Source organism: Canis aureus, chromosome 4, assembly GCF_053574225.1.
Source record: "Canis aureus isolate CA01 chromosome 4, VMU_Caureus_v.1.0, whole genome shotgun sequence".
NCBI classification, from domain to species: Eukaryota; Metazoa; Chordata; class Mammalia; order Carnivora; family Canidae; genus Canis; species Canis aureus.
In genome coordinates, this window is record NC_135614.1 from 44,701,304 (window position 1) to 44,727,222 (window position 25,919).

Here is a 25,919-nt window from a genome sequence, read left to right on the forward strand (position 1 = left end):
GTTTCTGCAGACATGTAATAGCTACAGAGCCAACTGCTGAGGGTTATAGCTTTTAAAATCCCCACATGACAGCTGGACGGTCTCACCCTGGAACCAGCAGTTGGGGCAGTTGCCTCCTGCTTTCCCAGCTTTGTGTTGTAGCAGCTCCCTTGGCTGGCCAGTTCTGTGGTATTGTTCCTGAGAGCTACTCCCAGAGGAATTGGGAGCCCATCCAACATGTGTAAGCATTTTGTCCTAATTTGCTACAAAATTGACAGATGGTTACAAAACTGTTGGTCTTCTTAAACTCTCTAGAATAGCTCCTGGTAACCTGTAATGGATCCCAGGCTCATTTACATGGTTCAGAAGGAAGGCATAAAATAACAGACTTAGTATTCTTCTTGACTCCTAGATGTTCAGTCAATACTGGATGTCTGAAATTGGGACTGATTTCCTCAGTGGAAGAGACCACTGCCTTCCTGTATGATGGAATTTCAGGGATATGAGGAAGAGATTTCTCTATCTTTTCCCTCTGCTCTGCTAAGTCCTTGCACCTGCTTACGGTTCTCTGGAAGGTAGTGCTGTTGTTGTGTTTTTAAGGGAAAAGACTTTCATTTAGAAGAAAGATTCAGAACTCAAATGTTCCTATATTCATTGCACTGGCTTGAGTTGAAATGAGGTACAATAGATGATTTGGGCTCCTGTGCTAAAAGGGGCATTTGAAGAGGACAGAGAGAGCAGTATGAGGGTACTAGACCCCTGTCTACAGGAAAGAGAAGCAGGACAAGGAAGCCAGACAAAGACTGGAGCTAGAAGTGTCCTCCATCCAAAAGGCCTGTCTCCCAGGAACATGGGGAGTTAGGATGCTCGACAGGCCATGCCAATACATGGCCACTGAACCCCATTTCTGTGGCCCCTGTGAGCAGCTGGAAGTTGGCCAGGATGACTGAAGTGCCAAGAGCAAGGGAATCGAGGCACGAAAGAGACTAGAGAAGTAGGTGAGGGTCCAGTCAGGTGGGGTCTTGTGAACCATTTTATAAGGACTCTTATCTAGCAGTTGACTGACATTTTCTGCAAAGGGCCAGGTAGTCTCTGCCATAACTATTTAACTCTGCTATGATGGCACAGAAGCTGCCATGAACAATAAATACATAAATGAACAAGAGGCTGAGTTCCAGTAAACTTTATTTCAGGCTGCAAGCTGGATTTGGCCCCCACAGGCCATAGTTTGCTGATGCCTACCCTAGTCTAAGGACACTGAGAAGCCTTTAAAAGATATAAGGAAGTTACCTAATCACGTTTCTGTTTGTAGGAGAGCACCCTCCCTCCAGGATGGAAAGTTGATTGTGGGGAGTGGAGGGTTTGGAGCAGCCCGGGAAGAGGTGGTGGTGCCTCAAGTGAGGACGTTGCCAGTGGACATAGAGAAGTGGATTGCACAGCTTCTTGGAAATGTAAATGATAGAATTTGGTGATTGGATAAGTACAAGAATTAAGGAGAGGGAAACATCAAGACCTATCCCCAGGCCTCTGGCCTATAGAATGTTCTAGACATCAACTTGTTCCTTTTTTCTTCCATCTAATGATTTGCCAAAGTGAACCCTATCCCCAAAACCTTTTCAATCCAGTCGTTTTTTTCTCATAGGCCTTCTATCATTGTCCCAATCATTAAGACTCCAGGCTGGAATCATCCTTGACACCTTTTTTCCCTAGGAGTCCTCCTCTTTGCTAATTAAGTACATGATCTGTCAACTCAAGTTCCACCATTTGCAGTTGCAGCCACCCTCTCTCTCTTGGTCTGTCTCTCCCCTTTCAGAATCCCTTGGTCTTAGTCAATCCCTTCTCCAGTGCACCATGCACATTCCTACCTCTGCAGATTTTTCTTCACACTGGTTCCCACTCTCTACTTATTATGTTTGTAGGATTGATCTTGTTTGCAAAGACAAAGACTTCCCTTTGAAACCTTGCTCCTTAACATGGTTACACTACAGGATGGAGCCAGTTATTTCTCAAAACCTCAGTTTGCTCATCTGTAAAATGGGGTTGATTTTATTGAGTAGTAACATATTGGTATGAGCATTAACTCACAGAATGTATTTTGAATATGGCAAGTGTTCAATTAATATTGCTTTTCTTCACCCACACTCCCTTAGAGTGGGTTTTTTGTTGTTTATTATTTATTATTTTTAGAAAGGGGAAGAAAGAATCTTAAGCAGACTCCATGCCTAGCACAGAGCCCAACATGGGGTTCAGACTCACAGCCCCTGAGATCATGACTTGAGCCAAAATCAAAAGTCGATGCCTAAACCGACTGAGACACTCAGGTGTCCCTCTAAGAGTGATTTAAATAATTAAACCAGCATTTATGGATAAAGTACTTAGCAAAGTGTCTGGCACATAGTATATGGTCAGTAAAGGTTGACCTTTTTTTTTCTTATTTAGTATAAATACCAAGCAGAGTTGATAAACTGTTGTTCCTCTGCTTGTCATTCCATCATTATGATAATCAGTTTGGGGAACTTGCAGATCAAGAGTGCAACGGAAGCAGCTTGGAGCTAGAACAGGAGAAGATGCAGCCAGAGGCAGAAGGAGGGCACTAATGGTGTACATTTCCCAAAATCAACTTCACCTAATTTTTAATTTTGCTAATGGCTAGTCTTTATTTGAGATGTCATGCTGAAATAACTCTTTTAATAAAGGAAAACTAATGCACTCATTTTTCCCCTCCCTTCCTCTACATCAGCAAGGACTTGGTGCAATGATGTATATCACCCTTTTATTTTAATTAAGCGTATAGCTGTGAGAGGCTTGTAAAAATGTTGCCAACAGAGAAATGCTCTAACGGATGTGAACTTGAGGTTGGCTTGTCCCATATATCTTTACTACATAAAATTGCCCTCTTCATCTTGCACGTGAGGTGAATAGATTAGCCCCAGTGTGCACCTCTGGAGGGAAGCAGTGGAGGAAATAGGGTTTTTGGGAACACGAGGAGTGTGCAGTTGTGAGTGATTTCCAGAAGACTGAGAAGAAAAAGGAAAGGTGTTTTCTGTGCATGATCATGCGCAGGGAAATATCCCCTTTGAGGTTCTCTGTCATTTTCCCTTTTGCGTGTCACATAACAGGTGATGTGTAACTACACAGATTTTGAGGGAAAAGGTGAGGATTTTAAATCTGAGACCCAGGATTAAACCTCAGCCATCCAGTGCCAGAGCCTCTGTGTTCAGTCATTATGCTAAACTATTCCTCCACTGAAGGAGCATAGCAAGGGGTCAGGTGAGGAGATTGCAGTTAGCCCATAAACTATAGGTGAGCCATGCATCGTGGGTATTTATGCGATGCCTTGGACCTAGTACATCAGTGAGTGCAGCATGAAATACTGAGTTGATGGTGTCTGTGATTCCTATTAAAAATAAAATTGGGGGATACCTGAGTGGCTCAGTGGTTGAGAGTCTGCCTTTGGCTCAGGTCATAATCCCGGGGTCCTGGGATCAAGTCCCGCATCGGGCTCCCCGCAGGGAGCCTGCTTCTCCTTCTGCCTCTGCCTCTATGTGTCTCTGATGAATAAATAAATAAAATCTTGTTTAATAAAATAAAATTGGGAGAGAAACTTAGCTTAAATAAGCCAGGAAGAGAGAGACGAAGAAACTGACATATACAAAAGAGGTTTTTAAGAGAGGAGACTCCCCTCTTCCCCTCAGAGAATTAAGCTTGCACTGGAAGATGTAAAAAGAAGGCAGTTTGGGAAGCAATGTGGAAAGCCCCTGAATGCCCACACACTCCATACGGAATAAGGTAGTTGATCAGATAGGGGTGGAGGGTGCAGGCATCTGTATTCCCGCCTGCAGCTGCGATCGTCTCACTGGTGAATAATTCATTCTGAGATTGTCCTCCTAGCCTATAGTTAAGTTGTTCTCCTTGCTCTCCACAAAGTCGGCTGGGTATAGGAAGCTGTTGTGCCAGCTAAGGATGTGGTGTCCTGCACAGGGAAAGTTCAGAGGTGCAGAGGGGAAGTTCACGGGGGAAGTACACATGGGTGCTATGTGAGAGGCCACAGGCCTCTAGTTAAAATCTTCAACTCCCAAAATACAGGCCAAATGAATCCAATCAGCGTGCTCATCTTCCCTGAAGGCAGGCCTGACTTCTTTACTTTGTAGCCTTTTATCGTTGAATCTCTTCTAGAATGCAGTCCAAATAGGACCAGATATCCCAAAATCCTTTATCTTCTAGAATCAAGGCCATTGTTACAGAGAGTTTGCCGTTCTGGAAACTATGTTTTGTTTTTTGTTTGTTTGTTTGTTTTTCCTGGATTCCTGCTGGAAAGAAATGACAGTCATTTCCATGCAGTAAAAGCCAAAGTCCCTTTTTTATTTTATCCATTCTAAATTGTTTAGTATTTACTACTGATTATGGACATTGACTTCTCAAAGCAAAGTCCTTGAATAGAAGAAAGCATACTAAGTAGTATCAAATTGGTAGATCACCAAAACATGGTGTGGAAAAAGCTTCTTGGCTTTTATGTTCCCACTTTTTATCAATGAGGAAGTAACTTTAAACAATAATGTATAGAATCCAAAATATAATTTATTGCTGAAAAATTAAAGCACTTGGTGGTATTTAATCTAGAAAAGCCTAGCATGTATTCAATTTATCTTAATTAAGTGACTTTTAAAGTGTTTAATTTTTAAAAACCAGAGAACATTATTTTATACAAATCAAGTACTACCTAATCTTACAATAAAAGAGTTCCTCTCTACAGACATGGCCGTTATTGAAAACTTGGTTATCTTTCCAGAAAGTTTCTATGCCTAATTAAATGGAATCAGAGTACATATTGTTTTGAAGTTTACTATTTCACTTAACAAAATATCATGGCAATGCTTCCACGTCTGAACATAATTCTCCTTGAATAAACTGCTTGGTATTCTCTTGTCTAGATGCATTAGAAATTAGTTTAACATTAACCAGGCAACCACGGATAGAGATTTAAGTCGTTTCTAGTATCACTAAGATAGTGTTATAGTAAACATCCTCCTGTGTCTATATTTATACATTACTCAGGGTATATTTATAGGATAAATTTCTAGAAGTGGAATGGCCCCGGGGACAGAGCATTTATAAGAATGAAGCGGGCACAAATTAAAGCCAGGGTTCTTTGGGCTAGACAAAAAGGAGAGCTTTGCCATCCCTGTAGAACCTTGAATGCATCACTGATGCTGAGATGTCGTCTTTCCGTAGAGCTTCAGCGAGCTCCCCCCCCCAGGCTGCACTGCCGCGTGGATGCTGGGGCTGGCCCTAACCGTGCCACGCGTCCGTCCGTGGATCCAGCGCCCCGAGAGCTGGATTCTTCCACCTGACTATAATTAATGGCAAGTGCAAGGAAGTTGTTGGAAACACAAATCGGGTTCACAAACCTCTTATAAAATATCTTCTAAAAACCCTCACCTTAGTGTAGCCGTTGACAACATGGCTGGGGCCTCAGTGACAACTGATATACGAACTTCCTTTACCAAAGTATTACTAGCCCCAGGGACCCTCTAAATCTCATTTTCTTTTTCTTTTACCCAAGTTGGAACACCAGGCAGAAATGCATATATATATATATATATATATATATATATATATATATATATATATATATATGATGAATGCAGTGCACAGTTGAGATTTCTCCTGCTAGGAGTCTCTCCACACCTTGAATTTTGGACTCTCAAGCCGTTTTAAATGCGGTTTCATTTTTCTTCCCTGTCATTACCTGATTTCATCTGAAAAATCTCAGCATGTGGTTCTCTTTTCCTTTAATTCAGTAGATTTGGCATTGCTGTTTATTATATCAATGTGACATCTATCTAACATAACATCTTTGAAGCACCAGGATGTTTAAAAAAAAAAAAAAAAGGTTTAACTCTTCAGGCTAACTGGAGACTGTTTAAATTTATAGAGGTGACTTTAGCCCTTTGTAGATTTTCCTCTAGATAGAAATATATTTGTAATCAAAATGATAATCCATATTCCCTCATTCCTCAGCTGAGATGAATGGAAAGAGACTTGGGGGAAGGTTGAGCTATTTATTCACAGATTGTTTAAAGTCAGAGTTAGTCTGTCTTGGGAAAGAAGATTGTATTAGCTTGATAAAGCTAACCCTTTCAGCCTGGGGAAAAGAGAATCACACAATAACACCACACAGGTTTCCTTGGCTTCTCTAACGACGAATTAGATTTTCACACACCAAAACCTTCCATATTGGAGGGTATGCTTCTAGAGATAATATGGACATAAAAGCAATACCAGATTTTTTTTTTTTTTGATGGGAAGCAGGAGACATTACAACAGACCCCAGGATTTAGAGAGAGGGCTGGCGGGGAGCCACAGGGGCACGGTGGAAGGGCTATGGCCATCTTTATTCAGTACAGACAAAATTTTGTCAAAACAAAAATCTGTCATTAATGTCTGCAGCAAGAGGTGCCTTGTTCGGAGTCTGGTTGGAATTTTTTAGCATGGAGTATCAGTAAAAACCATATAGGGAGTTTGACTATGATTTATGTCAGGGGACAGTTCTTTCCCTTCCTGCAGTGCCACACACAGATTCAGAAGTAGGCAAGGAAGCGAGCTGATGCATACAACCAAGGCACAACGCCCCAGACAGAGCCAAGCAGGAAGGGTTTGGAGGTGCTAAAATCTGGCTTGTAAATCTCAAGGTGTGTTAATACTAGGACTTAGCTAGAAATTGCTGTTGACTCTGGCCCTGGAACCTAAGCCCACCATACATTTGACCTTAGATAGGGTGTTGATTTCAGTTTTTTTAAGAGTCTTTCAGGCCCTCAACCTGATGATTATGCGATGATGCTTGGGGCCGTCTGTTCCTAGTTACTCATCATCCCACTGGAGGAATAGAAAAACTCCTATTTAGCGATCCCTTCATTTATTTCTGTCTCCTTTGTACCTCTGAAGCTGAACATATTAGTCATGTTGTATGACAAGGATCGCAGGGATATTCCCAGCTGTTTGGAAGGAGAGGGGGAGAAATGACAGGCAGAGAAGCCACTATCAATAATACAAAGCACTACGGGTGAGGTGTACAGCATTTTGGTGTTGTCAGCAATCTAGCCAGACCCCAGTCAATCTCCTGTATAAGGTGTCCCCAGTGGACTTGAGAGAAAAGTTGCCTGGAGAAAGAGATGGGAAGGAGAGGTGAGAAAAGACTCCCTAAGACGGAGAAATACATTATTTCTAAAATTGGCAATCCATTTTGATGAGTTAAGTGGAAGCGAGTTATGATCTAAATCAATAGAATTGATAATGTTTTCATCTTGAAAGGTTAACTGTATTTTTGACACTCCCCTATCTCCCAAGCAACTTGGCTTTTAAGAAAAAAAAAAAAATCCTCTGGGCAAGGAGCCTCAGATACACTTAATTTAGGGCTGATGTTTATGACTGGTCATTGACCTTGAAATTCCATTAGCGCTAATGAAGGACAGTGCTGGATGCGTCCTGCCTGGAGTCCGGTAAGTGACGGGCTTGGCGCCCGGAGGGGCCTCCCTCCTCTGGCTCCGCGCTCAGCTACGATCTGACTTCGCTGGGTCCTGCTGTGCTGCCTCAGCCGGGCTCTTCTTGCAGGGCTCAGGACAGCCTCCCTTGGCTGCAGGTTCTCTTGGGCCTCCCTTCCAGAGGAAGGAAGTCCTGTTAGAGTGAGTTTATTGGTTGCTGTAGCTCCTTCTCCTTTCCCAGAGCAATGGGATTCAAATGCAGATATGCAGCTGGCCTCCTGAAATTTTCCATCTGAAACAGACAAAAGATAACAGTTGTGAATATTCTGCTCTTGGTGGGGTTGCTGTTGTTGTTTTGCCAAAGTATTTTAAAGTAAATTATAGACATTGTGACACTTTATCCCTAAATATTTCAGAATGCCTCATTAAAAAGTAAAAATATGTTCTTCCAAAACTACATCATTATTGCACTTTAAAAAATGAATAATTCCTTTGTATCATCCAATATCCAGGCCATATTACAAGTCCCCTATTTTTCTAAAAAAAATTTTTTTAACAACTGGTTTGTTCACAATACAAACCAGACACAGTGTACACATCGCATTTGGTTGTTATTGCTCTTTTAGCCTGGAACTACGCGGTTCTCCACAATAGCCTCTTGTTGCATGTGGCTACAAGCGCTTGAAATGTGGCTAGTCTAAATTAAGATGTGCTATACGCATAAAATACACACCAGATTTTTGAGGACAGTGCCAAAAACAAATGTAAAATAGCTTATTAACAACCTTATCTCAATTATATGTTGAGATTATAATATTTTGGATATGGTTATGTATTAAATATATAATGTGTTTCTTTTTACATTTTTAATGCGGCTACTAGCAAATTTAAGATTCTGTAGGGGCTGGCATCTGTGGCTCGTATTATATTTCTATTGGATAGAGCTGGTCAAAAACATTACCCTCTGCTTTTAATCTGGAAGAGTTCCTTCCTCTGTTTTTCTCTCGCCCTTGAATGACGGAAGAAACCAGGTCGTGAGATATGCCCCACTTTCTGCATTTTCCTGATGGTTCCTCTAAGCTACAGTTTAACTTGTGCCTCTAGCTCTATATTTCTAACAGCTGGTTAATTAGGCTTGCTTAGATTTCAGGTTTAAATTTTTTCACAAGAAGCCTCCACGAGTGACACTGTATTTCATAGTACCACGTCAAGTTACGCCTAACCTTTGTCTTCTTGCTCACATGCTAAGATTAATGAGTTCAGATGGTTACTATCTGATCCCTCTCTTTAAAAGTGTTTTTGGGGTGCCTAGGTGGCTCAGTGAGTTAAGCATCTGACCCTGATTTCTGCTCAGTTCCTGATCTCAGGGTCCTGGGATCAGCCCCATGTTGGGCTTCAAAAGCTCAGCGGGGAGTTGGCTTGAGGATTTTCTTTCTGTCAGGCTCTCCCTCTGCCCCTCTCCTTGATCATGCATGCCCACACTCTCTCTCTCAAATAAATCTTAAGAAAAAAATTTTTCCACCTTCATTGCCAGCAATAATCTGTGACCAAGTATTTGGCACCCTGAACCAGCCTTTAATTCAATGATTTAACATTCATTGATGACTGTCGCCCAAATTAATTATTTAATTGGAGGTTAAGTTGTAAAATGATTTTTTCTACCATTCTATTTAGATCTATTAGTTAGAATTGCTATGGGAGGAAAAAAAAACTCCAAAAACTAGACTAGCTGGTTACCCTGAAACACAGTTGCTATAGGAAAAACCAGATAAATGCTTGATTCCTTCTAACTACCAGTTTTCAGAATAAAGAGTTGCAGAGTGGTGACAATTTTACTTTGAGTATTACTGTGAACTTACGGATTTTTGAATATTAAATATCAGGTAGGATTTTGAATTTCTAGTTTCTAGCATTTAAAAATTCTAGAAAAAGATACTAGAAATTTTGCATGAAAATCTGTATTTCTGGATTTCCCTGAGAAACGGGCTCAAGCAACAGTAACTGGCTGACATGTTCACCAGCCCCTCCCTGGAGTTTGCTGGACGGGATTTTGATACAGTCCTTATACACGGACATCTCCTCCCCTATCAGTGGCCATCTGCGTCCAGCCACTGAGTTAGGTTCTCTGCCTTCCACCTATTTTGGCTGTAACCCTGGGTCCACCTTATGCATGAATAAAGAAACTAAAGAACCAAGAGAAGAGCCTGCCTGAGGGGCAGGGTTGGGACTAGAAGCTAGGATTGCTCCCTCCCAGGAGGATCACTGTTCCCAGACAGTTGGTAATAATCCAGTAGCAAGTGGAAGGGACCCAGTCGGTGTGTGATTTGCATTTTCTGCATGCAGATGACAGTTTAGTACTGCTGCCACTGTGGATCTGTCTGACGGTGATTAAATCTTTCCCAAAGCCCGGGCAGATCGTGGTGCTGCCCACAGCCTTAGCCCTAGTTCAGGGCCCTCCTTGGGACCATGACCTACAGAGTCTATGTGAACTACTCAAAATAAATAGGATTAGTACAAACTCTTTGGAGATCCCTTGGGCGATATTTATCACAATTTTAACTGCATATACCGTTTAAGACCCAGCCGTTGCACAGCTAGGAATTTTTCTAGTAGATATATTCACAAAATACTCCAAGACATATGTATCTTGAAGTTCACTGTCCTCACAGGAAACTGGAGGCAGCCTTCACCAGGGGACCAGCTAATAGTTTGTGGCACATCCGTGTATAAAGGAATAGCACGTGGTCATTTAAAAGAGTTAGCTAGAGCTGCATGTGCAGATATGGACAAGATAAGGTGAAGTTTAAAAGGTACCATTAAGTTGAAAAAGAAAAATGTAGAATAGTGTGCATATTATTTCCTTATTTGTGCTTATTTTAAATAACATGTATAGATGCCAGTATGTATATAAACATTTTCAAGAAAGATACACAAAACATTAAAGTCTTTAGAAGTAGATACTACAGGTCAGAGTTAGGGGGGAAAAATAATTGGTTTTACTTTTTATTTTATACCTTTATGGATTTTTTTATGGACCTATATTTTTTAAATATTAAATTTATAAGTGAGTTTGAGCATTCAAGTAAAGAGCTGGATTGGGGGAAATCTAATGGGTGCAGCTTTTTAAATCTGGTCTTCTGGTCAGAAGGGCAACCATGAATGCCTACAGAGCAAGGTGCAGGGAGGCGGAGGTACTGGCAAGTGGAATGGAGTTTGCTGTCAAATTATGGAGAGAGGACCAATAGACCTAAAATGATTCAAACAAGAACAGCCAGTCTGGAATTAAATGCTCATCCTGGCTTCTAGGCTGTTGGTACTTCAGACTATAGAAGAGAATCTCTTATCAGGAGACCAACAGATTAAGGTAGAATCCCAAAGCCAAATGCACAGTCATAGATGCATCCCGGCTGGATAGACAGACAGGAGGGTAGGACAAAACGAGTGGAGTGAAGGGGAGCCGCGCAGAAAGTTCAAGGGCCTTCTTTGGCTTGGCGGAAGATGGGTTCACAGCCCAACTTGGCCACTTGTTGAGGAGTCATGGGCAAGTACATACATCCCAGTTCCCTCACCTGGAAAGCACGCAAACTCTATCCGAGAGTCGTTAGAGGGATGGAAGGGTCTGATGCATATTCAGTGGTCAGTCCATGTGGGACACGTACCCCAGTTCTTGACTGGGCATGCGGACATGGAGGAAAAGTGGGGGGCTCAAGAGAGAGGAAGTATAGAGGCAGCATGTGGTAAAGATGGCTCAGAGCCAGAGAGTTTGGCCCTGATTCCTTTCTCTACTTCCTGGCTGTGTGGTAGGCAGCTTCCCTGACCTCTCAGATCCCTGTCTGTTAAATGGAGAGAAAGTGAAAATAAACTGGGGGATCCTAAGCACTCGATAAAGGGGAGTGACATGCAAGTGAAGGTCAATTCAGAAAGTTAAGAGTGGTCTGGCATGGCCAGCGTTCATTTATGCAGGCTAGGTTTCTGGCAGTTTCCGAACATTATTATAGTGACTCCTCCGTAGGACCGTCTAAGATAAGTGAGGCAAGAGAGCTAAGACACAATGAAAAAAACGTTTCTCCAGAAAGTGACGGAGCCTAGACGTGAATCTGAATCTGCTGGAGCTCTAAACTGCTGCTTTGCCTACTAAAATCCTGACGGCAAATGTGCCATCTAACGTAAATCTCCCTTATTCTGAAATCAGGCTGGATGTATTTAGAAAGGTAATCAGAGAATGGTTAAATGATGGCCACTTCTTATTGCCAGAGTACATGTATATGTTTTCATTACGCTAACAGGACTTACGTGTAGTGAGAATGTTTCAAGAATTTCCTAAGCCATGCATTTAATTTTAACATTTCTCAAAACCCCATTTTTAATCAGACTCTTCATTAAAAGCATACTCACTGGGAGCTAATGGTAAGCGAGAGAAAGTAAGTTCAAATCCACAACGCAGCTGTTCTCCCACATGCACTAGTTACACCAGCATTTGGAGATTGTACAGAAAAGGGGGAACCTAACAGGACGGCTACTATAGCTCAGATACCCCATAAATTATTCAAAACGTACGCACTGCAGTCTAATACATATATCTGCTACATACATAATAATTATTCCCTCACAAGTGTTTTTAATCATTTGGTATTTAATTACCGTGCACTATTTGTCTTGGGAAGGCAGCCTGAGATGAGGGTTAGGGCAGAGAGAGGAGGCTGCTGGCTTTCATCAAACCAATGGAGAAGCTGTTTGGTTTTAAACCCAGGTTTTTTTGCTTTTGTACCTAGTGTAAAACAATAGGCTGTACTCTCTGTTTCCCAGAGCCTAGGATTTTCATTGGTGTTTTCTTTACAAAACAGGGACGGGAGCTGTAACTTCCCTCACAGTCTCCTACGGAAGGGCTCCAGATGCCCTTCTTATGAAGATGCAGCATAAACTGTGTCTTATAAGAAGTCCTATTTGCAGAGGTCATTTTGATCAAGTGCACAGACCCAACTTTGCAAGTGTCACGGGATCCATCACAGATGCGTAGCCAAATATGTGTGTATGTGTATAAACAAACGGATGTACATAGGGGATTATATAAATGTGTGTCTTTGTGGATAAAAAAAAATTATTTAAACAACTGGAGCAAGCTAATGTAATGAAAATTCTGCTCCTTTAGATGTTTTCGTCTTGAGGTTGATTTTTCTATGACAGGAGAGAGTAAGTTACATTGAACCTGTGGTTTGATTATCGTGCAAGTAAACAGACTTCATCTATGTAGCTAAACCAAATCACCCAAAGAGCTAAATGCTCTGTGATCCACCATCAAGGGGAGAAAACAATTATTTTAAGAAGCTTGTCTTCATCCCAGATGGTTTGGTTCTGCACAAAATCATTTGATTATGTGCTTCTCTCAGCTTTGAAATCATGTACCTATCTGTCCGTGTTTAACAAGAAAGGGAATGCCGCACATTTGTAACAAATTAAGTTAATGGGTTTAAAGCACATAGCACAAAGGGGGAGGCAAGACTTCTTTGGGAAGACAACTGGAGAGCATGGCCAAGCCTGGGAAGATGGGTCCGGCGTCTTGGTTCAGTGGACCGTGAGCTGCAGTGCCTTAGAACGTGCTCAAATCCAGACGAGAAAGCCGTTTGGATGCAAGGAGGAGCTGAGTTAAGGGAACCGCCACAGTGCACAGGAAAGCTAAAGGCATTGTTTTGTATTTTTGGGTCTCTTTCTATAATGCCTAAATAAATCTTAAGGCCATATCCTCAGAACTCTAGGCCAGGGATTACAACTCAAATGCCTTCAACTAAAGTAATTGAGTGAAGCAGGCAGACATAATAAAATTATTTTTCTATGATGAGAAAAACAACAATGCAAGCCCGATGACAAATGGCAGTGGACACAGGGACCTAATGTTAGGAGGCAACGGGGACTTCTGTGAACAAAACCGAACTGGAGATAAAAATTGCCTGCATCTTCCACAGAGGGCAGCTGCCAACTGAGCTTTATGCCACAGAAGGGAGAGCGTAAACATTGAATACTAGGGGTTTTCAAGAGTAGCCACAAATTCAGATGTTTATACAAATTTCCCAATTTTAAAATGTTGGCTTAGTTTTGTTTTTTGTTTTTTGTTTTAAGAGCAGGCAGGCCAAATCAGACACCAGTTTTCACCATCTGTAGACAAAGGAGGACTCCATAAGAAGTAAAACTGTGCCCTAAATAGTGGTCTTCTGTGGGAGAACAGCTCAGGATTATCCCCTGCTGTCTCTGGTGCTGTTTACACAGGGGCAGGATGGATGTGTGACTGGAGGACGGATGTTCCGGTGTCTGGTACAGGTTTGCCTAGAAAAGCCCTTGAGACAATTGGGAGAAAATGCAAGCCCTAGGTGGGTACCCCAATGTGGTTTCCATGTCATATCCTTGTCTGTAAGGGAGCGGCTAGTCAAGGTCAGGGTTAGGTGGGTTCTCTGAACATTGCTGTAGAGCCTCTTACACAGGTTTTGTGGAGTGTACACCTCTGTGTAAGTAAGAAATGATTGCAGCTCCTCCATAAGCCTTCTGTGGGAAGCATTTTTAGTTGAAATAGAGCTTGAATACCTTTATCATTCTTTATGAAATAGAGTAATCAGGTTTGGAAGAATTGCAGTGAATTTTATTATTTGGTCTGCCTTTTTATATTATTTCAGGCCAAGGAAAATCTGTAATAAGCCATGTTTGCTGGTCTTTACAATTACTTTTTTTTTTTTTTTTTTTTTGGTGCAGATCCTTTCTGTTTCCTTGCATAGTTTGTTACCCTGATTATAGGTGTTCCAAAAATCCATTGTTCTAAGAGGAAGAAGTCTCCGGAACTATGTTAGGAGCAATCCATCCATATAGCACTCTGTCCCTTCTTGGCTTAGCAGTGTGGTCCATGAAAGGTCTGGGAATTGGAGATGCTATTAATTCAGACTCTTCACAGTCTCCTGCCCTCTCCACCACTCATGCTTCTTGACATCAGGATTCATTCCCATAGAGTGACATCAGCTCTGCTGGAAACCTGGCCTTAGTCCTCTGCAGACCAAGCCATGGGCTGCATGCTGCTCGGGCAGATTAGGAGGACAGTCTGGGCAAGGGTGAGAAGGTCAGGAGGAGGAGGTGATTTGACCATCACTAATGTGACTGACCTGGTCACCACGTATCTCTTCCAGCATGTTTGCAAGGAATATAATGCAGCCACTCAAAAAGATGAGCATACAAATGCAATAGCACAGAAAATGCTTAATACAATAGGAAATTATATTTTAATCTACTTCTAAATAGGCAATTCAAATGGTTCAAAATTCAAAAGATGTACAATAGAAAATTTTCTTCCCACTCCTGTACGTGGCCACCCAGGTTGTGATGTGATATTAAGTGAAAAAAGCATAAAGCCAGACCTGTCTCCCTTTCTATATATATTTTAAAAGCATATTGATTTATATATATTTACAAACATATGCACACACATAAATGTATCCATAGAAGACTGAAAGAAATAAAATGTTTTCAGTGGTTGAGTAGAAGAATAATAGGTAATTCTACCTTCCTATATTTTCAAAAACATCTTTGTGTATTACTCTAAGGAACTAAGTTTCTTTATTTTATGTATATACCATCACTGAAGTCAATAGAGAAATATTGGACATGACCAATCAAAAAAAAAAGGGGGGGGGAGGAAAAGTCACTCAGTTTTGTTGCAACCTAGAACTCACAATTGATGGTATTTAATATTTTTGTATACAGGCTGCCTCCCTGGCCTTTGCCATAGATATAATGATACTTGAACACTGCTGAATAACTGGCCTTCTGATTAACAAAATATTTGGAATATCTTTCCTGTCCCATATACAAGAGAAAAGTAACTCAAAGGAGGAATACTGTGCATGCAGAGTTACAGGTTTGAAGGAAGTAAGGCAACAGGTCTTCTAACTGGCAGGCTGTAGGTAAGTTTGCACCTTGATAAACCAGCAACAGAGACAGGAAAGACAGTGGGTAATTGTGTTCCAATGATTCCCCATTTTGGTGTGAGATCGTAGCACAGAGCTGTGTCCTCACAGCCGTAGTTCTGCAAGGACACAGGCAGGGCTCGGCAGAGCAGAGGACCTGGCATCAGCCTCTTGGAGCACACAGGCTAAAAATACTTAGTGAGAAAGCATAAAAAAAAAAAAAATCCCCCTCTTGTTCTCAGGGACAGTAAAAGGGGGCTCTGAAAGTGTAATCACTCATTTTAATTTTAACTTTCAAGTACACGCAAATAACCTGTGAATACTTATAAAAGTTACAATACAGAAATATCAAATGTTATAAAGTATATGGTTTGGATCATATATTTTTCTTTTCCTCTATTTCTTATTGAAAGAAAATGTAGATTATTCCCCTTAACTCTTATCTCCCAATCCCACTCCTTGCTGGAGAGAGCACCATTTGGGATCTAGGCAGAACTTTTCTGATGCACTTGCATCCAAACCCATAATCATGCACAGATACATAATGAATGCATGCTTTTTTTTAATTAAACTTAACTCTCCAGTTTTTTTTATCCCCATGGGCTCTAAATCTCACTTATTCTAAAGCTCTTTTCCAGAGCAATAATGTTTCCCACATATGAATCACCAAATGCTAAATGTGCTCTTCTCAGCAAATGCAATTCATTTGAGAATAACTCCCAATAAATTGCCTGTGATGTTTCTTTATTGCTGCAGACAATGGACAACGCTAAGGCAATGAGGGGTCGCACCAAACCAGTCATTAGTTTTAATGTGGTCTGGCAGTTTTAATCCTTTCTGTATTTTTAAGTGCAATAGCATAGTGTGGTATGTTAAGATATTTTAAAAATAGAGGGAAGGTGGGGAGGGGAATGGGATATCTTCCTTATGAGAGAAAACCTTGCTAACCCTATTTCTGCAGACTCTGAGCCATATGGGGCAGAAATTAGGACTTGCTGATAATTAGGGATCCAGGCTTGCTGTTTCCAGCATGCCCACCGAGTCCTCACAGGACCTTGTATTTCTTTAGCTCCCATTCCCCTCCTAATGCTTTGCTGCCTAACTCAAAACCTCAATCCAGAACTTACTCAGAAACTAACTTCCATGCACAAGTTTACATTACATGATGTGGGATATCCATTCAACTCTTTTCAAAAGAGACTGCCTCTTCGAATTCCGTTGCATCCCCATCACCTCATTAATGCTAACGCTTTAGTGTGACCCCTTAAGTGAAAGATGTTGAAATAAAATACTGTTTAACTCCAGAATATTTGACAGTATTAAACCAGGAAAATACTGTCTTCAAGTCAAAAGTCTAGGCTTCATCTCCGTGGGTACTGAAGTCTGTCCTCCTCTCGAACTGGGCAATATCAAGGAGAAGTGGGGGTACAGGAGGGATGTGAGGAGCCAAGTTCCTCCAAAGAACCACTGGAGTTTTGCAAAGGTAGGACAAGCCTCTGGAGTCAGACACATTCAATCCCAGCTCCTCTTCGTTTTGTGCCTCTGGGTAAGCTGCATCTGAGACCTTAGTTTTTGTGCTATGGTTTCCTTACACGTGAATTTACAACAGTGGTAATTGCCTCAGCATTGCTTTTAAAGTAGAAGGGGACACAGAGCCGGCCCTCCTCAAATGTTCAGCTCTCTGCGCCTAAGTGCAGACTTAAGCTAGGACTCCTAGTATCTCGTGGTGCTTTACATCTACATCCCTGTCGGAGGGCAGCATTTGGAAATCTCTCTCTTTAAAGAAAGTGGTAAGATTATAACACTGAGCAAGCCCAGGATTATCTAGAACTTCTGTGCTGCCAAAACTTTGGCACAGAGGAGCTGCCCTCCCCCACAGACCAGTGATATGACCCCTTTCGTTATGGGTTCTTCTAATTATGCACATGTGTCCATCAGAATGTATTATCTCCATAGCAATTCACCCTCCTGCCATTATGCCTGCCCCCAGAGCTGGAATTAGCATTTTGCAGTGACGTCTGGGAGTTTTTCCTGCACTCTCCTGATAGGAAAGAGAAATTGAAACCTATGCCAAAACACTTTAGAAGAATACCGGCAATGTGATAAGGGCTAGTTAAGCATGTTCAAGGTATTTTTTTTATCACTGTTATTATTTCTAAAGTAAAGTTTTCTGGATTAGCCCCAAAGGGGAAATAAGAGTCAGAATGTTTAAAGTTTCATAGCTTCCTCTGTGAGGGGAGCTCTGATTCACCGCTGTGAATATACAGAGACTGATTAGCAAGAGTGGAGAAGCAGGCTATTTGGGGTTTTTCCCTCACTGTTGAGCTTCTCAGCTAGTCTCCTACCCCTTGCAAGCCTAGCAGGACCAGCCTGGGGGTGGGGTGGGGGGTGAATTGTGGGTTTTTTTTTCTCATCTAGAATGTGTGTTTCTCAAGTCAGTGAACTGTAAACAAGTGCAGATGAAGCCACACTTCAAGTCTTCATGGAGTACACTCTCCCCCAGAACTCTGACCATTTGTAAGTCTTCTGGAAGTGGTGTGAAAGGGCCAGAGCACTAGAAATAGGCACAAGGGGTTGAGAAGGCATTAGCCCTCTCTGCTGAGTGGCCAGACAAGGTATTGACCTTTGTGCCTCAGCTTCCTTGGAAGCAGCTCAAAATCTGTCAAAGTACACCAGGTTATTGGTTTGCCTGTCATGGTACCACCTCAGTGAGAGAAGCTCCAGTGTGATCTGTTTTGTCCATCAGGGTGCTACTGGAAACACCCACTGCACAGAACAATTCTGCAGGTAAATAGCAGTCTAAAACCCACTAAACTAGTTTAAAACGTACTGGGAGGTGCTACCATGACTCTCTGATATTAAGGGGGGGAGTAGGGAGGGATAGATAGTAGAGGTTGGGTCAGAGGCAATGACCACAGGTGGAGGGGGAAGAGGATGGGGGGAGTGCTTAAGAAGGACCAGCAAGAGGGCAGTGGGCTCTAGCCAGCAGTGCTGCACAGCAGGGAAGACCCAAGTGCCCTTTGACCCCAGAGTCATTCATTCCATGCCCCCCACAAGCAACGCCTCTTTGCCTGGGCAGCTAGAATAAAAAATGAGGGACCAGAGAGCACACCCTAGCTTTCTGTGACATTGGGATTATGGAGCACAGCCTCAGCCCTCTGGTCTGGAAAACAGGATCCTGCCCCCCTGAACTCCAACCCAATGAAGTGCTGAGGCAAGATAGGTTTGTAACCTATCAGAAAATGCCAAAACAACTAAAGAAAATCTACAGAAGCAAGAACTCTGGATCTCCAGAGGCACGGGGTTCACACATACACCCCCACCCCCCACCCCCAGGAACCTTAGCCGTTTCTGAGTTACCTGCCCGTGTGTGTGCAGACCTGGGGCTTGCTCCTCAATGCAGAGCTGAATGAGGAGGAGGTTTAGAATGACACAGTGACCGTCTGTGGCTTTTTGAGTGAAAATCCACATGTAAATGTGAATGTGTTAAAATATCAGTTATTTTTTTTAATAAAAGAGCATCAAAAACAAAAAAGAGCATCAAGAAGACCTATTCCTGTCTGCTAGTTTAGTTTTGAGAGTCTCATCAGCATTCAGTAAAGAACTGTCACCTCCCCTGCTTAGGACCTCCAGTGGCTCTTCTTGTCCTGAGAGCATGTCCAGACCTGATCCCATCTGCCATCACCTCCTCTCTTCCCCACCGGCTTCCACTCGGTCACACTCAACCTTGGTCTGCTTCTCAAACCACACTGTCCCCCTCCTGGCAGGCTCTACGCTAGTGATTCTGGTATGTGTCAGCATTACCCAAAGGCTTGTTTAAAACTCAGGTGGCCAATATGCAGTGCTGGGACTTTGTTTAAATCTTGACTACCGACTTACTGTTAATTTCGTTAGGTGTAATAATGCCCAACGCTTAAATGTAAAGTCCTTATTGAGTAGAATACATACTGGAATACGCGCGCGCGTGTGTGTGTGTGTGTTTGTAAAATGATATGATGTCTGAGATTTGCTTTTAAACTACTCCAGAGGGGATCCCTGGGTGGCTCAGCAGTTTGGCGCCTGCCTTTGGCCCAGGGCGCGATCCTGGAGTCCCGGGATCGAGTTCTGTGTCCGGCTCCCAGCATGGAGCCTGCTTCTCCCCCTGCCTGTGTCTCTGTCTCTCTCTGTCTATCATGAATGAATAAATAAATAAATAAGTCTTTAAAAAATTAAAAAATAAACTACTCCAGAGAAAGAAAAAAAAAGTGTGTATGTGGAAGGAAGTGGGTAAGGATAGATGAGATGAAATTAGCAAAATATTGATCCTTGCTCCAGTTTATTATAATAGTTTATTAATATAATAGTTTATTATACTATTCTCTCAACTTTTGTGTCTGTTTCTAAATTTCTACTAAAAAATTTTATTTCTTCAGGGAGAAAAAAAAAACCACAAATGGCTTTTCCATATCCCCAGAGTTTCCATTTTAGACTTTCGATTGCATCTGGGAATCTACATATCTAACAGGTTTCCAGCTAATTCTAATGCTGCCAGTCCAGAGACTGCACTTTGAGAACCACTGCACCAATCCCATCATTTCTTTTGCGTGATTCCTACACATCCATTCAAGCTTCACTCTTCCACCAGCTGCCCAGCATGGACAGAGCTGTCATATTATACGTGTTCCTATCATGCAAGCATCTTGCACTTCTTCATAGCATCTAACTGAATTATAAATGCTCATCTGTACAACTGTTGAGTTATGTTTTTCTTCCCTACAGTCCTAAAAACTTCATGAACAAAGATCCTGTCCATCACTTACCCCGTGACTAGCATGTAGTAGATTCTCAATAAGTGTTTGATGGGTGGATGAATCTAGAAAGACTACCCATTTTAAATGCAGGCAGAGCATTAGGAGGGCTGTTCACATGTTGCAGGGAGAAAACAGAGGAGAGAGGGCACCTGCCCAGTTAGCCAGATCTGCCAGGTGCTCCCTGGCAACCAGGGAAAGTTCAACTACTGCACCCAGACCTCCCTGACATCCCATCCTTTTTATATAAAACAGAAACAACACGTGTAGAGGGCAGAAGCCTTCTCCACAGAATCGGGGTCCTGCATTCTTGCCCCAGGCTGTGTGATGTTGGGCAAGTTCTTTCTCTCCTGGGGTTTCTGTTTGCCATCTGTAAACCAAGAAGTTTCAATCTTCTAGCTCTAAAATGCATCGCAGATCATGGATTCTGTGCACAGACGTTTCATTCTGTTTAATATCCAATGGTGGTTAGGATATTTAGTCTTTTTCCCTAATGTTGGCCAGATCATGTCAGCAAAAGGGAATCAAACTGGGGGCAGGGGCGACTGGCTGGTTCTTGCTTCTCTCTGGAGCTTCTGTTTGGTGCCACCCTTCTCTAGCAACTGGCAGGATGTTGGCTGTGAAAGGATGGGAGGCCACAGATACAGCCCTCATATGCCAAAGCCTCAGGGGAATCAGCACAAATATTTGAGGGGCACCCACTTGTCATTCTGCTTTATTTAGGGCAACATTCAAACCAGTGGCCTGGCTGAGGTCTCAGGACTTGTGTATTTCAGATCAGCGCCCCCAAATAATCTCTATTCTCTCCTTTTTTTGCAATCCCAGTTTCAGATGGTAACTCTGCAACTACATCAGAATGCTCATAGCTTTGCTCGTTCTGCCTGGGACTAGTCGGGAGGAATCCACTACAGCATTATGAATGCTCCCTATCGTAACTGTCTTGCCTTCGCATTCTCTGTACATTTGTACTTGTCTAGAAGGTCTTCTCTTTGTGTTCCATCTTTGGGGACATAGACTACAGTTATATACAGATATAAATTGATTTAAAAAGCTGAATCCAAAAGAACATAAGAAGAGAGAAGCAAGAATCTTGGCTTCCTTTGCCACATTATTTAGTTAGAGAAAATAGGCTTTTAGCCTGGCTTTTACATAAGAGACTTAAAATACTTTTACCCAGATATTTTGATGTTCTGGTAATAGCTGCCTCAGTCATATTGCCTTTTAGCCTTTTGCCCTGTTTGGGGTTTTCTTGGTCAGGGCAGAGGGTGTGCCTTCCTGTCTGTGGGTGTACCAGGGAGTTCCAGTTGCAAATGATTGAAAAAGCAAGCTCTAAAGGACCAGAAGAAAGGGAGGGCGTTCGCAGGTTCAGTGATCTGAGGCTTAGAAAAGTTGATAAGAAGGATTAAAATTGAAAAATGAAAAAGACTCTTAAACCAATCCATTATAGGACCCATTACTTTATATATATATATATTGTCCAAAATCACATGAATAAAGGGGAAAGAAAGGAAAGAAGAAAAAAACTGGCTTCAGTTCAGAATGTCAATTATGTTTTTTTAAATCCTCTTTTTACAATTTATTTGACATTTTGAACAGTGGCCAGAAAAGCTATTATAACTATAAAACATATTCATTGGTATAAATCTCATTAGGTTGAGTGATTTAATTAAAGTATTGACATGCTTAATTGATACATGTAAGCCAAGACCATTTTCATATCTCATTTCCATATGCTTTCTGCTTTAAGAGAATCGAAGAGCTGGTACTTTAAAAAAAAAAAAAAAAAGAAAGAAAGAAAGAAAGAAAAAGTCTCCCTCCATAAAAACTGCTATAGATTCATCAGTGCCTGACATCCCAGGGGCCACTTCCTGCCACTCTTCTTGATTCCGAGCCAGCTACTCCTCTAAGTGGCGCTGCTCAGAGGGAAGGTGATGTATACCCAGCTCGAGTGCCTGTCAGGCCCTCTTATGATCAATAGGAGAATATTTATATTAATAAAGCACCAAGTTAATTAAATAAAATGGTCCTCTGGGTAAACTTAAGATACTAGAGGATGGGCAGGGATCGATATAGTCTGCCATTTGAACATTAAGTATGTGCCTTGAAATTTTATGGAGCTTTTAAAAACTCGCTTCGTAATGTAAAAAGTTTGAGACCTCCGCAAGTTTCCTCTACCCAAACCTCTTGTGCCTGCCTTCTGGAGCTGAGAGAGGCAGGGACTGGGGTAGTTTGTTAGAGATGGGAGCTTGGGTGAAGCCCCACGGGTGGGGGGACTTTCCCCCTCGTTAGCTCTCCTTGGGTAGAGGGAGAGGCTGGCTTCCACAGACCAGGCTTGGGAGGTAGCGGGGGTGGGGGGGGGGGGGGATGTGTGTGGGGGAGGATGCCTGAGTTTATAGGGTCCAGGCAGTGAGGATGACACTTCCTTGTTTCCAGAGCGACCTCCCAAGTTGGATGTGAGAGAGACATGGGATCCCCTCCCTCCCTCCCTCTCTTGGTCCTCGGTCATCCAGAGAAAGCCCAAACCCCAACGCGAAGGATCTGTGGAGAGGAATCTCTGTGGGCCAGCCTCACAGCTCCCTGCAGGGCTTCCACCTGACCCTTTGCCTCTTGCTATCCCTTGGCCCTTGTCCTCCCAACCCGGTTCCTTCTGGGTATTTGCACCTATGTCTATCCTTTGTCCCCTGTCTCACATCTGTGCACTTTCTCTGCATGTCTCGACCTTTTGTGATCTCTTCCAGGAAATAACTTTCTGTGCATGTGTGTTTCTCTGACTTTTGTTTTTCTTTTGTTTTCTCTGTTCTGTCTCACTATCAGTCTCTTTTTGTTTTTGTGTCCCTGCCTGATTTTCCATTTTTCTTTTGCTGTTGTTCTCTCTGTCTCATCTATTTATCTCTGTCCATCTCTGCTGGGGTTCTCCTGCCCATCTGTCTACAGCTGACTTTAAAGATCACAGACTCAGCCCCTCCATACCAGCCCTCAGAGGCCGACTTTCTGGTTCCTTCTCCTTGCTCCTGGAGCAGCCCCCAGGGCAGGTCTGGGGACAGGAGAGAGGGCAGAGGCCCAGTGTATCTTGCCTTGAACAGCTAGGTCTGTCTGCAAAGGTGACTTTTACTTCCTAAAAGGTGACGTCATACTTGCTGTTTCCCTTTGTCCTCTCCCACAGACTGTGTCTTCTCATTTTCTTAGCTTTGACCCATAGCCATCTAACTCCAGGGGTGCACTATAGTCACCTTATTAATAATGACACTTCTATGAAACGTGAGCCACAAGACAGTTTGAACAGGGTAGGAAGGACAGCCAGGGAATTTACTTTAGTAGCAAATTCAACTCACCTTCCCACCTTGAGTGATCTCAGCCTCTCGTCTCGTGGCTGTTTCCTGCATGGCTCTGGGCCCCCGGGGAAGCTTCCATACCCCCGCTTCCTTTGGAAGGTGGAGGGCTACTTCGACTTGTCCTGAGTCCGTGCAGAGGCAGCTGGTCACCATCTAGCACTAAGCCCAGAGCCCCTTAAGGTTGAGGCCACACCCCCGTCTAAACCCTGCCTGGCTGGATCCTCCAGCTCTCCTACCAGTGGTCCCACCAGCTGCATCCGGCCCTCCTCCTTGTCCATCTTCTTTGTGGCACCCCCTGCTGACTTCTCTGTATAGCAGTTGCTATTGAACCCGCGGGTTCCAGCCAGCTTCTGAGGGGGTATACAGAGAGCTGTGGGGCTTTTAACTCTGTGCCCATCTTGACCACCCATTCCAGAGAGAGCCTGGGAAAATCCATGAGGTTGGGTCCCCCTGCAGGAGCCAGGGAAGCTTTGAGGCACCACAGGCTGAGTAGAACCCAGGTATTGGTTTCTTTGGTATTGAATTTGACCAGGAGGTGCTTCTTTACAATTTGAGTTCCAATGTAATATTCTCTGGGACAAGGAATTTGTGGGGATTTTGTCATCTTCCACTCATAGTTTTGAATGCAAGACTTGAACAGATATAGCACTCCTAATAATTGGTATTTACCAAGTGTTGATTATCAGCCAGGTAACATGGCTCTAAATTCATTAGCCATTTTATAATAATTCCATGGCAAGTTTACATCGTCCCCATTTTACAGATGAGGAAACTCAGGCTCGGGCCGGGTGATCTACTCATACAAAGCCACATAACTAGCAAGAGGCAAAGTCTGAATTCACACCGCAGTTTTCTGGGCTCCTGAGCCATGCTTCCAACAGTGTGTCTCACTGTCTCCTGGAGTTTTGACCATAGGCAAGACCTCTGGGGTCAGTTATGGAAGGGAGCTGAGTTACCAGGCCAAGTATGGCTCAGGCTATAGTTAACCAACAGAATGGAAAGGAAGGTGTTTCAGAAGGAGCTGCCCCTCTATCCCTCCTCTCTGCCCCCACATCCTGCTGTGGAGGTCCTACCCTCTTTGCCTGGAACAGATGAGTTTGTTGTATTGGGCATCCGACCAGTGGCAGCAGCCCCACATTCATCACGGCTTGTTTTCATCTCTGCAGTTCACTGGGTCCTCCCAGCACGCACCCCTTGTCTCCCACCTTTCAAGCTAAACGGCCAGAAGTAGGTCTACGATTAAACATTAGTGCTAACTTCAAACTTGGAGTCAGCCTATTGAACTGCATCCATGTTTACATAAATAAGCAAGAGAACAGCATCTATTCTGTTTTAGTCGATACCAGGACATCCACAGGTGTGAGTTATTAGCAATAGCTGTAATTGTCTTGAATGGAACAATAAATAGTGCAGGGGGTCACGAGGAGAAATGTTGTGCTATAGTATTAACAAAGCTTAGTGGTGTTCTCTGCTGTATGCTCCGTCCAACACTGGGCTTCGAGAAACTGGCCTTGTAACTCAGGGTGCTGAGCTCTTGCTCAATTGCTTTCTTGCTTGGGTGGAAGATAATTTTGAGCCTTTCTGAAGCCTCATTGATTTTATCAGTGGATGGCCCCAGGAAAGCATCTCACTTTCATCCCTGAGGTTTCACTTATTTAATGGGGTTCTGAAAAGTCACAAGAAAGAACAGGCATATACAAGCCCCATTTCCTTGAGCCACAGCTCTGCATTCCAGACTCCAGCCACTGGGCATAATCCCTCCCCACCCACCACTCACCCTGCCCCTAGGTGCTCACGTTCCTTCAGAGAAACTGAATGGACAGCAGAAGAGCCCCAGTGGCGTATCCTCCAGTGGAAGAAGGAGGAGTTGCTCAGTCCATAAAATGTTACTCTTAGCGTCAGGCACACACAGGGTACCCAGGAGGTGTTGAAAGGATCATGACCAAGTTGAATATTTAACGTTACAGGGATAGAAATCAGGAAACAAACAAACAAAAAAAGAAATCGGGAAACAGCTTCACCTGCTCCCAAATGACAGTGCCTTAGCCCATGGGTCTGCCTGTCTGCTTCCCACCTTCCCCAACTGGACTTCTTAATCCTCAGACTCCATGCAGGTTTCCACATCTCTTAGACCCTTTGGCAGAAAGGAGGATGATCACAGAGCAAATTATCACAGAGTAATCAAACCTTTCTCACTGCCAGTCATCTCCTTCTAACGTCTCCTATAGCTTGAGGCTAAAAGTATCTCCTTCGGTCCTGAAGTTTCATTATCTGTATTATCCTAGTCTCAATGAGTGCCAGAATTCAGAAATGGGGAGAGGAGGAGGAGGAGGAGGAGGAGATGTTCTTGGAGATGTGGTTTTGTCACACAGCCCTTTTCTGGATCAAATTCATTTTCCA

At 43.0% G+C, this 25,919-nt stretch overlaps 1 protein-coding gene and 1 long non-coding RNA gene across 2 annotated transcripts in view; one reads left to right on the forward strand and one right to left on the reverse strand.

Moving 5' to 3' along the window:
- Nucleotides 1-25,919, forward strand: part of SLIT3 (slit guidance ligand 3) — a 591,462-nt gene that overhangs the window by 357,722 nt on the left and 207,821 nt on the right. The gene's annotated exons all lie outside the window — the stretch shown is intronic.
- The window catches only part of LOC144312666 (uncharacterized), a 38,124-nt gene continuing 18,406 nt past the window's right edge, over nucleotides 6,202-25,919 (reverse strand). The window contains exon 3 of the long non-coding RNA XR_013378200.1: nucleotides 6,202-7,752. This is a non-coding gene — a long non-coding RNA (uncharacterized LOC144312666). The remainder of the gene's footprint in view (nucleotides 7,753-25,919) is intronic.